Here is a 13702-nt window from a genome sequence, read left to right as displayed (position 1 = left end):
TGATAGTTAGACTAACGACATAATCCATTGGAAGATCAATCGTGCAGGCATTGTCATTTATCTTCGCAAGAACCATGAAAGGGCCATCTCCACGAGGCTGCAACTTGCATTTGGGCTGATCCGGGAAACGATCCTTCCTTAGGTGTATCCACACAAAGTCACCTTCTTCAAACAACATCTTCTTTCTTCCTTTGTTTGCTCTCTTTTCGTACTGCTCGGTCATCTTCTCAATGTTTTTTGGTCTTCTCATGAATTTTCTTCACAAATTTAGCACACTTACTTGCATCAAGATTGGTTCGTTCCTGCAATGGCAAAGGTAAAAGATCTATGGTTCAGTAGGTTTGAAACCATAAACAACTTCAAAAGGGAAAAAAATTAGTGGTTAAATGTACCGCCCTGTTGTACGCAAACTCCACATGGGGGAGACATTCTTCCCACATCTTCAGATTCTTCTTCAAAACTGCTCTCAGCATCATGGATAGTGTGCGGTTGACAATTTCAGTTTGTCCATCTGTTTGTGGGTGACATGTGGTTGAAAACAGGAGCTTTGTTCCCAGTTTTTCCCACAACATTTCCCGAAAATAGCTCAAAAACTTGGTGTCACGATAGGAAACAATGGTTCGTGGTACACCATGTAGCCGGACCACTTCCCTGAAAAACAAATCAACAATGCGTGAAGCATCATCGCTCTTGTGGTATGGGATAAAATGAGCCATCTTACTAAACCTATCAAACACCATAAAAACTAAAGCACTCCCTCTCTTAGTACGTGGTAAACCAAGAACAAAGTTCCTTGAAATATCTGCCCATGGTCCACTAGGGATAGATAAAGGAGTATAAAGTCCATGAGGGTTCAAACAAGACTTAGCTTTGCGGCAGATTTCACAACACAGCACATAGCGTTCGATATCACGTCTCATCTTTGGCCAAAATAAATGGTCAATCAGCACACTCTTAGTTTTCTTGGCACCAAAATGTCCCATGAGACCACCAGCATGTGCTTCCTATAATAATAGTAAACGAACAGAGTAATCTGGAATGCACAATTTGTTAGCTCGAAACAACAAACCATCATGCATATGAATCTTTTCACATCCTTTTCCCACATTGCATTTGGAATATGGTTCAGCAAAATATGTATCTTGAGCATATAATTCTTTTATACTTTGCAATCCAAGAATTTTAGCATCTAGTTGGGAAAGTAAGATATGACGTCCAAACAAGGCATCACCAACAACATTATCTTTCTCTTTCTTGTACTTGACAATATAGGGAAAATATTCTACGAATTCACTCCATTTTGCATGCCTACGGTTCATTTTTAGTTGACCTCTAAGATGCTTCAAAGATTCTTGGTCGGAATGTATCACAAATTATTTAGGTCACAAATAATGTTGCCATGTCTCCAAAGATTTTACAAGTGCATATAATTTCTTGTCATAAATAGAATAATTGAGAGTTGGACCACTTAGCTTCTCACTGAAATATGCAATAGGCCTACCTTCTTGCATTAGCACTCCTCCAATACCAACACCACTTGCATCACATTCAATTTCAAAAGTCTTACCGAAGTCGGGTAGAGCAAGCGATGGTGCGGTTGTCAACTTATCTTTCAGCTCTTGAAAGGCCTTCTCTTGCGAAAGACCCCACTTGAAGGGTGCTTCTTTCTTTGTGAGCTCGTTTATTGGGGCATCAATGATGCTGAAATCCTTCACAAATCGACGGTAGAAACCAGGAAGGCCAAGAAAGCTTCGCACTTGGCTCACATTTTGTGGAGGCATCCACTCACGGATGATTGTGACCTTCTACTCATCTACCTCTACACCTTGACCTGAAACGACAAAGACAAGAAACAGAACTTTGTCAGTGCAAAATGTGCACTTTTCCTTGTTAGCATATAATTTATCCTCCCTTAGGACAGCAAGCACACAATGAATATGTTCAACATGTTCTTCAAAAGTTTTGCTATAAATGAGGATGTCATCAAAGTAAACAACCACAAACTTTCCAATGAAGGTTCTAAGGACATGATTCATCGATCTCATGAATGTACTAGGTGCATTTGTCAATCCAAATGGCATGAGTAACTACTCATACAAACAAGATTTTGTTTTGAAAGCAGTTTTCCACTCATCACCCTCTCTCATTCTAATTTGGTGGTAGCCACTTAGCAAGTGAATTTTAGAAAAGATAGTAGAGCCACTTAGTTCATCAAGCATGTCATCAAATCTAGGTATGGGATGCCTATACCTCATGGTTATGTTGTTAGTAGGTCTACAATCCATACACATTCGAGAAGCTCCATCTTTCTTAGGCACTAAAAGAACCGGTACAACACAAGGAGAGAGACTTTCCCTTACATGACCCTTGCTTAGGAGATCTTGAACTTGTCGCTGAATCTCCTTGGTTTCCTCTGGGTTTGTGCGATATGGTGGACGGTTTGGCAAAGGAGCACCGGGGACCAAATCAATTTGGTGCTCGATGCCTCTTTTTGGTGGCAGCCCCGGTGGTACCTCCTTGGGGAAAACATCTTCATACTCCTGCGAAATTTCAGCAACAACACTAGGAGTGTTAGAGGGTAAGTCATTAGTAGAAAGAAAAGTTTCCTTGTGCAAAAGTACAAAGAAAACAGAATTGGGTTCTCTCAATTCCCTCATGTTCGTTTTCCTAGCCATCATAACCAACCCCTGTTTTTCCCATGTCTTGGTCAATTTAAGTTGTGGGGTTTTATTTGGCTTTGGGTTCTCTCGCTCACTATGTGGGTGGATCTCACTCAAGTGTTTCTCACTCACTCTCTCTTTCCTTTTCATATCATCCATAAATATTTCTTTGGGTGTCAAAGGGAGCAAGGATATGTTTTCTCCCTTGTATTGTAACGAGAGACGATTAGCACGGCTACTGAACTGCACATCATGATCAAACAACCAAGGTCTTCCCAGCAACAATTGACATGATTGCATTGGCACCACATCACATTCCACTTGATCTTGATACTTCCCAATGGAAAACTGAACGGTGACCATGTTACTTACTCGCAGCGATCCACAATCATCAAGCCATTGCATCTTCTAGGGACTTGGGTGTCTTCTTCATTTCAGTCCCAACCTCTCCACCAAATCTGAACTTGCAATGTTATTGTAGCTGCCATTGTCAACAGTAATGCTACAAACCTTGTTCTTGATGGTGCCACGGGTGTGAAAAACCTTGTTATCTTCTCTAGCTACATTAATACTAAGCACACGACGGGAAGCAAAGCAATCCCCCATGTCGGGCTGAATATCACAAGAACGTGGCTCTCCTTCTCCAACTCCCTTCTCAGTTTGTGTTCCATCATCTTCATGTTCACTCTCAGATTGCCATTCACCTTGTTCATTGATCAACGGGACTTTTTGGTTCGGACACTTGCAAGAGATGTGACCACGCCCTTTGCACTTCCAACACTCAATATCTCGGTTTCGAGTTGATGGTACAGTTGTGGAATTATTGGTACTTGCAGCAGCAACAACAACATGTTTGTCACCATTGCGAGGAGCCGGTGATGATGCCGAAGATGCTGCTGGTTGCCGGGTGGCAATAGGAGTTTTCTGAGACTGGGAACCGCCATGAGAGGAACTTGGCTGCGACCTATGCCATGGTTTGGTGGTGCGGTTCAGAGATGAACGTACATGGCCACTCCGCTGCACCTTCCTCTCCGTGTGCTTTTATTGATCCAAAATATCTTGTACAGTGTTATAAGGAAACATCTCCACAAAATCAGAAATATCATTGCTGAGACCATGCAAAAATCTTGCCATCTTTGACTCTTCATCTTCATGAACACGAGCATGAACTAGCAGCGATTCCATCTCTTTATAATACTCATCCACCATGCGGGTACCTTGAGTGAGGTGTTGCAATTTGTTTCAAGATCTCTTTGATATTGTGAAGGAACAAACCGCCTACTCATTGCTTGCTTCATTTGTTCACATGTACCAATGTGTTCACAACCCAACACGAGTTGGTTTTCTTGTAATTGGTTCCACCAAGTGAGTGCATAACCTGAAAACTTAACACAAGCAAGGTTTACCCTTTTTGGATCAACAAGATTGTGGATGAAAAAAATCTGATCACATTGCTCTTCCCAATCAGAATATGCATCCGTATCTTCCTTTCCCTTGAACTTGGGAACCTGCAACTTTATTCTTGCAATATTATCACGATCATCTCCACCATGACGGTCATGACGATGACCATCATCACCATATGCAGCAGCACAGTGATACGAAATACCGTCATAGTCATCAAACTCATCACCATGACCACGAGAAGCACGCTCATGTGGGTTGGAACTACAACAAAAGACCTTCCAACGGCGCCAGAAACAAGCGCGCTGACGGGAGACTATTCTTGTCTTGATACTCCTCAGCAACGGCACCAGGATTCCTTCTGCTACGGCTACGGCTACGCCTTTAGGGACTTCCTAGGCAAATATGTAAAGGATTCCCCCGTGGACTTGGAGCCTTGCGTTGGTGTTCCCTCGAAGCGGAAAGGGTGATGTAGCACAGCAGCGGTAAGTATTTCCCTCAGTTTTGAGAACCAAGGTATCGATCCAGTGAAGGAATATCACAAGTACCTGCACAAACACAAAGATCTTGCTCCCAACGCTATGAAGGGGTTGTCAATCCCTTATAGATTGTTTGCCAAGTGAGAACTGAAAGCAACAAATAAACAAAACAAAGTAAAAGCGAAAGTGGAAACGATAGGTGTGAATAGACCCGGGGGCCGTAGTGCTCACTAGTGGCTTCTCTCATGAAAGCAAGTAGACGGTGGGTGAATGAATTACTGTCGAGCAATTGATAGAACCGCGCAAAGTTGTGACGCTATCTATGGCAATGATTATATCTATAGGCATCACGTCCAAAACAAGTAGACCGATACTTTCTGCATCTACTACTATTACTCCACACGTCGACCGCTATCCAGCATGCATCTAGTGTATTAAGTTCAAAAGAACAGAGTAACACTTTAAGAAAGATGACATGATGTAGATGGACAATCTCATATCTACGATAAAAGCCCATCTTGTTACCCTTGATGGCAACAACACGATGCGTGCCTTGCTGCCCCTTCTGTCACTGGGAAAGGTCACCACACGGTATGAACCCAAAACCAAGCACTTCTCCCATTGCAAGAATCATATATCTAGTTGGCCAAACAAAACCCAAGACTCGGAGAGACTTACAAGGATATCAAATCATGCATATAAGAAATCAGCAAAGACTCAAATATATATCATAGATAATCTGATCCAAATCCACAATTCATCGGATCTCGACAAACACACCGCCAAAGAGGACTACATCGGATAGATCTCCATGAAGATCGTGGAGAACTTTGTATTGAAGATCCAAGAGAGAGAAGAAGCCATCTAGCTACTAACTACGGACCCGTAGGTCTGAAGTGAACTACTCACGAGTCATTGGAGGGGCGATGATGTTGATGAAGAAGCCCTCCAACTCCAAAGTCCCCTCCGGCAGGGCACCGGGAAGGGTCTCCAGATGAGATCTCGCGGAAACGGAAGCTTGCGGCGACGGAAAAGTGTTTTCGTGGACGCCCTGATTTTTTCTGGATTTTAAGGGAATTTATAGGCCCAAGACCTAGGGCAGGGGAGCGCCAGGGGGGCACAAGCTTGGTTGCCGTGGCCACCCCCCTGGCCGCGGCAACAGGGCTTGTGGGCCCCTTGTGTGCCCACTTTCTTGGCCCCCAAGCCTCCCGATCTTCTTCCGTTCTGGAAAAATTCATTTCGGGGATTTTATTCCGTTTGGACTCTGTTCCAAAATCAGATCTGAAAAGAGTCAAAAACACAGAAAAAACAGGAATTGGCACTTGGCACTGAGTTAATAAGTTAGTCCCAAAAAAGATATAAAAGGTAAACAAAACATCCAAAGTTGACAAGATAACAGCGTGAAACCATCAAAAATTATAGATACTTTTGAGACGTATCAAGCATCCCCAAGCTTAACTCCTTCTCGTCCTCGAGTAGGGAAGTGATAAAGAATGAATTTTTGATGCTTTCATGCTACCTAGCATAGATGTCCTTTGTAACTCCTCTTATGTGACGTGATTGTTCAGATCCATTAGATTGAAAACAATAGTTTGCTATTGACGTGGAGACAATAATAATTCAAGCAAACTAGCAAGGTAATCATGAACTTTCAAAATAACAAGGCCAAAAGAAAGTTATCCCTACAAGATCATATAGTCTGGCTATGCTCTATCATCATTGCACAACGAATTTAAATCATGCACAACCCCGGTATTGGCCAAGTAATTGTTTTCGCACCTTTACTTTCTCAAACTTTTTCAACTCTCACGCAATACATGAGCGTGAGCCATGGTTTTAGCACTATAAGTGGTGTGGAGTGTGGTGGAGGTTGCAAGACAAACAAGGAGAAGATGGTCACATTAACTAGGCATATCAATGAGCTGTGGAGATGCTCATCAATAGATATCAATGTGAATGAGTAGGGATTGCCATACAAATGATGCACTAGAGCTAAGAGTATGTGAAAGCTCTTAAAGAAAACTAGTGGGTGTGCATCCATCTTGCTTGCTCACGAAGACCTAAGGCAAATTTGAGGAAGCCTATCATTGGAATATACAAGCCAAGATATATAATGAAATTTTTCCACTAGATATATTGTGGTGACAAAACGAGAGACTCTCAATCATGAAGATCATGATGCTTAATATGCACAAGTGTGGAAAGGTGGTAGCATTGCCCTTCTCTCTTTTTCTCTCATTTTTTTGGATGGGCTCTTTGGCCTCTTTTTTTTGGTGGGCATATTTGGCCTCTTTTATTTCCTCACATGGGACAATGCTCCATCAATGATGATCATCACACTTACAACTCAAAACTTAGAGCAACGATGACTCTATATAAAATGCCTTCCGTAGTGTACCGTGACAATGATCTAGCATGGCATGGACATTAATGGAAACATCATGCTAGCTATCTTACGATCATGCAATGGCAATGTAGACGTAGTGGCACATGTCATGGTGGTAGTTGCATGGCAATATATCTCGGAATGACTGTGAAACAGCCATAGTAGGTAGGTATGGTGGCTGTTTTGAGGGAGGCTAAAGGTGGGTTTTGTGCACCGGCGAAAGTTGCACGACACTAAAGAAGATAGTGATGGTGGAAGGTGAAAGGGCATCTAAACCATGGACTCAACATTAGTCATGAAGAACTCATATACTTGTTGCAAAAGTTTTATTAGTAATCGAAACAAAGCAATCAACGCATACTCCAAGGGGAAGGGTTGGTAGGTATAAACCATCGCGCGATCCCGACCGCCACACAAAGGATGACAATCAATAGACTAATCATGCTCAGACTTCATCACATAGCGGTTCACCATACGTGCATGCTACAGGAATCACTAACTTCAACACAAGTATTTCTAGATCCACAACACCTTACTAATATAACTTCAATATTACCATAACCACAACTCAAAACTAGTTGAGATGAATCAAACTTCTCTAACTATTCAATGCACATGAAGGTGGAAGTTTTCGTATCCCTTTGGATAACTACCCCTTTTGAGACTACTTTCATAGCATAGATCAACTACCAAGCCACGCACCGCCGTGCTCCAAAAGATATAAGTGAAGCACATAGAGCAAAAGCAACTAGCTCAAAAGATATAAGTGAAGCACATGTGAGCTGGATTATCTACCAAAGGATATAAGTGAAGCTCGACAAAATTACGGTGAGTGCATGTCTCTCTATCTAGGTGTGCAACAAGGATGATTGTGACACAACAAAAATAAAAGACACCTATGATAGAAGACGCTCCAAGCAAAACACATAACATGTGGTGAATAAAAATATAGCCCCAAGTAACGTTACCGATGGATTGAAGACGAAAGAGGGGATGCCTTCCCGGGGCATCCCCAAGCTTAGGCTTTTACGACATCCTTGAATCATCTTGGGGTGCCTTGGGCATCCCCAAGCTTGAGATCTTGCCACTCTTTATCTTTTTGTCCATAAGAACTTCACCCAAAACTTGAAAACTTCACAACACGAAACTTAAACAGAAACTCGTGATAACATTAGTATAAGAAAGCAAACCACCACTTCCTTAGGTACTTTAGCAAACTTGAATTCTACTTATGTTGATGTAGCGGTACTGTATTTTCAATCTTCCATGGCTAATACCCCCCCCCCCCCCGATACTATCCTTAGTTTCATCAAAATAAGCAACCAACACAACAAAAACAGAATATGTTAACAGCAGACGAGTTTGTAGCAATCTGTATACTTCGTATACTTTTGGTACTTCAAAAAATCTGAAAAATTACGATAGTCTGAAGAATTTGCGTAGCAATCCGCAGCAAAAAGAATCAACTCAAAACCTCTTACAGAAAAAATGAAAAATATTTTCGTGAGCAGAAAGTTTCTGTCTTTTCCAGCATGACCAAACGATCATCCCCAAGACTAATCATAACGGTTTTGCTTGGCACAAACGCAAAAAGAAACACAAAAAACACAATCATAACAGAATTATGAAAGTGTGGAAAACACAAAACAGAAAGAAAAAGGATAGATTCGTTGGGTTGCCTCCCAACAAGCGCTATTGTTTAACGCCCTTAGCTAGGCATAAGCTGATGGAATCACGTATAGTCATCCTTGGTGCTCAAACCTAATGTAGCCCTCATCATAGATTCATAAGGCAATCTTATTTTCTTTCTAGGAAAATGCTCCATGCCCTTCTTTAGGGGAAATTGAAATCTAATATTCCCTTCCTTCATATCGATGATAGCACCAATAGTCCTTAGGAAATGTATACCAAGAATAATGGGGCATGAAGGATTGCAATCTATGTCAAGTACAATGAAATCCATGCATACATAGTTCTTATTTGCAACAATAAGAGCATCATAGATCCTTCCCATGGGTTCTTGATAGTAGAATCCACAAGATGCAAATTAAGAGAACACTCTTCAATCTCATGAAAACCAAGAATATCGCATAAAGACTTTGGAATCGCGGAAACACTAGCTCCCAAATCACACAAAGCATTGCACTCATAGTTTTTTATCTTGATTTTGATAGTAGGTTCCCACTCATCATGAAGTTTTCTAGGTATAGAGACTTCTAGTTCGAGCTTCTCTTCAAGAGATTTCATCATAGCATCTACGATATGCGCGGTAAAGGCTTTGCTTTGGCTATAAGCATGTGGAGAGTTTGCAATGGATTGCATCAAAGAAATGCATTCAAACAAGGAGCAACTATCATAATTGAATTCCTTGAAATCCAAGTGGGAGTTTCATTACTACCCAAAATTTTGATTTCTTCTACTCCACTCTCCACACCTTTATCATCAAGATAGGTGGACTCCGAATCATTGGGGCATTTTTCAACCAAAGTGGATTCATATACAGCCCCTTCATCAATAGGTTTGACATGCGAAAACAAAGATTCAAGAGGAGTCACACCAAGCACTTTAAGATCTTCGTGATTTGCATCACTAGAACGCACCCTTTTAAACCATTTATGCCTAGCGTGAATTTGGGCGGTTCTTTCTTTGCTCTCATTCATGGAGACACGCATAGCTTTCAAAGTTTCATCCAAGTTGACCTTGGGAGGAGCACATCTAATTTTCAAAGCATCAATATCACAAGACATCCTATCAACGCTCTTAGCCAAATCGTCAATTTTGAGTAGTTTTTCCTCTATGGACGCATTGAAAATCTTTTGAGAGTTGATGAACTCTTTGATATTACTCTCTAAATCAGAGGGTAATTTGTTGTGATTTCCATAAGTGTTGTTGTAGGAATTGCCATAATTGTTAGAGGAGTTAATAGGAAAAGGCCTAGGAACATAGTTTCCTCTAAAATCAATGTTGTTGCCAAAATTGTTCCTACCAACAAAATTAACGTCCAAACTAGCGTTGCTACTCTCAATCAAGGAAGATAGTGGCATGTCATTAGGATCTAAAGGATCGTTTCTACTAGCAACCAAATTCATCAACTCATCCATCTTAGCACTAAGCGAGTTAATTTCTTCTATAACGTGTACCTTTTTGCTAGCATGTGACCTTTCAGTGTGCCACTGAGAGTAGTTGGTCATGATATTGTCTAGGAGTTTTGTAGCGTCTCCTAACGTGATTTCCATGAACGTTCCACCTAAGGCGGAGTCCAAGATATTTTGAGAAGCAAAATTCAAGCCAGCGTAAAAGATTTGTATAATCATCCACAAACTCAAGCCATGAGCGTGACAATTTCTAATCATTAACTTCATCCTCTCCCAAGATTGTGCAACGTGTTCATGACCAAGTTGCTTGAAATTCATGATATCGTTACGTAAGGAGAAAATCTTAGCCCGCGGAAAATACTTGGATATGTAAGCATCTTTGCACTTATCCCAAGAATCGATACTATTTTTAGGCAAAGAAGACAACCAAGTTTTTGCGCAATCTCACAACGAGAAAGGAAAAAGTTTGAACTTAATCACGTAATTATCCACATCTCTTTTCTTTTGCATATCGCAAAGCTCAATGAAGGTATTGAGATGGGATGCGGCATCTTCACTAGGAAGGATAGAGAATTGCTCTTTCATAACAAGATTCAGCAAAGCTGCGTTGATTTCATACGATTCCGCACTAGTGGTGGGAGCAACCGGTGTACTAATAAAATCATTATTATTGGTACTCGAGAAGTCGCAAAGTTTGGTGTTTTCAGCCATGATGACTTCAACAAACAAACAAGCACACAAGCAAGCAAGAAAACCGGCAAAGGAAAATGGCAAAAAGGCAAAAGAAAAAGGGAAAGGAGAAAGGCAAATGAAAACGGCAAATGTGAAGTGGGGGAGAGGAAAACGAGAGGCAACTCGCAAAAAAAAGTAAATGCAAGACATGAGTTTGTGAGACCTAATTGGGTAGATCTCTCCTTCCCCGGCAACGGCGCCAGAAATACTTCTGCTACTGCAACAAAAGACCTTCCAACGGCGCCAGAAACAAGCGTTCTGACGGGAGACTATTCTTGTCTTGATACTCCTCAGCAACGGCACCAGGAATTCTTCTGCTACGGCTACGCCTTTAGGGACTTCCTAGGCAAATATGGAAAGGATTCCCCCGTGGCCTTGGAGCCTTGCGTCGGTGTTCCCTCGAAGCGGAAAGGGTGATGTAACATAGCGGCGGTAAGTATTTCCCTCAGTTTTGAGAACCAAGGTATCGATCCAGTGAAGGAATATCACAAGTACCTGCACAAACACAAAGAGCTTGCTCCCAACGCTATGAAGGGGTTGTCAATCCCTTATAGATTGTTTGCCAAGTGAGAACTGAAAGCAACAAAGAAACAAAGCAAAGTAAAAGCGGAAGTGGAAACGATAGGTGTGAATAGACCTGGGGGCCGTAGTGTTCACTATTGGCTTCTGTCATGAAAGCAAGTAGACGGTGGGTGAACGAATTACTGTCGAGCAATTGATAGAACCGCGCAAAGTCGCGATGTTATCTATGGCAATGATTATATCTATAGGCATCACGTCCAAAACAAGTAGACCGATACTTTCTGCATCTATTACTATTACTCCACACGTCGACCGCTATCCAGCATGCATCTAGTGTATTAAGTTCAAAAGAACAGAGTAACGCCATAAGCAAGATGAGATGATGTAGATGGACAATCTCATATCTACGATAAAAGCCCATCTTGTTACCCTTGATGGCAACAACACGATGCGTGCCTTGCTGCCCCTTCTGTCACTGGGAAAGGTCACCACACGGTATGAACCCAAAACCAAGCACTTCTCCCATTGCAAGAATCATAGATCTAGTTGGCCAAACAAAACCCAAGACTCGGAGAGACTTACAAGGATATAAATTCATGCATATAAGAAATCAGCAAAGACTCAAATATATATCATAGATAATCTGATCACAAATCCACAATTCATCGGATCTCGACAAACACACCGCCAAAGAGGATTACATCGGATAGATCTTCATGAAGATCATGGAGAACTTTATATTGAAGATCCAAGAGAGAGAAGAAGCCATCTAGCTACTAACTACGGACCCATAGGTCTGAAGTGAACTACTCACGAGTCATTGGAGGGGCGATGATGTTGATGAAAAAGCCCTCCAACTCCAAAGTCCCCTCCGGCAGGGCACCGGGAAGGGTCTCCACATGAGATCTCGTGGAAACGGAAGCTTGCGGCGGCGGAAAAGTGTTTTCGTGGACGCCCTGATTTTTACTGGATTTTTAGGGAATTTATAGGGCAAAGACCTAGGGCAGTGGAGCGCCAGGGGGGCACAAGCTTGGTTGCCGCGGCCTCCCCCCTGGCCGCGGCAGCAGGGCTTGTGGGCCCCTTGTGGGCCCACTTTCTTGGCCCCCAAGCCTCCCGATCTTCTTCCGTTCTGGAAAAATTCATTTCGGGGATTTTATTCCGTTTGGACTCCGTTCCAAAATCACATCTGAAAAGAGTCAAAAACACAGAAAAAACAGGAATTGGCACTTGGCACTGAGTTAATAAGTTAGTCCCAAAAAAGATATAAAAGGTAAACAAAACATCCAAAGTTGACAAGATAACAGCGTGAAACCATCAAAAATTATAGATACGTTTGAGACGTATCATGGGTCAAAGTAGCATCCACAAGGACCATGGCCTCGCACTCTATCATGTCCTCCTCGCGGCACGCCACGAGCAGTAGCACCATGACCTCGAGCAGCAGCGGCGGCGTCTTAAACTTCCCAATGATCTCCGCTATAGTGGTTGTACTCATCTTCATGTCCTCTGCGGGCAGCACCTCCCAAGGAGTTTTCACTGCTAGCTTCGTCATGCGGGTCAATAAGGTCTTCTCGGTGTGGAACCCCATTGCCCTGTGCGGGAGGACGCTCATTGAGCATCCTCTCCATGGTTTGCTGAAGTTGAAGGATGTCGTTCTGCACCTGTTGAAACTCTGCACGTGGTATCGGAACTTCATCTTCTCCATGAACACTCGAACCAGAACCTGCCATGTTAGTAGGGCTAAAAAAAGTGGGATAGAATTTTTTTTGTGGAATCACACAACCTCACCTCTTACACACCAAAGTTCTTATGAGTTCAAAACAGACCACATTTCTCCTGGATGTGTTAAAGCGATTGAAAGACAGGGATCAAAGAACTAGCTTCGGTTTTTGGTGGAGCTCTAGCCTCTAGGTGGGGTAAACAAAGAGGGCTTGTGCTGAAATCAAGTTGATGCAAACCAAGATTTATTATGGTAATATGAGACCTTGCACCAAGATTGAAAAGCAAAGATCTCACACAAAACTTTCTTAAATTTTCTACCAAATTGAAAATTTTGGAACTTGCTCAACACTTTCTTTCTCTCTCTTTTTTTGCACTTCTTTTCTTTCTTCTTTTTCTGTTTTCTCTCTTTCTAAGCAACACAACGAAATCTGAAAACTACTACAACAATGAACTTGGTGCGGATCTAAAAGATGAAAAACATGCAAGGAATGCAACAACAAGATTTCAGCACCAACAAGGTTTTGGCATTTATTTTTGGGGAGGCCTTGGACTATAGGACATAATTTTTTTGCAACAGAACATACCGGTCTAAAGGGATGATAACCAGATGAACTAGGATAACAGATCCTATCGTGTAAACGAAAGCTCTGGTACCAATGTGATAGGCACAAACCCGTTGAAGGATTCACGCCCGAGGCTGGC

The sequence above is a fragment of the Hordeum vulgare genome, chromosome 3H (assembly GCF_904849725.1).
Source record: "Hordeum vulgare subsp. vulgare chromosome 3H, MorexV3_pseudomolecules_assembly, whole genome shotgun sequence".
NCBI classification, from domain to species: Eukaryota; Viridiplantae; Streptophyta; class Magnoliopsida; order Poales; family Poaceae; genus Hordeum; species Hordeum vulgare.
This window is presented reverse-complemented; position numbering follows the sequence as displayed.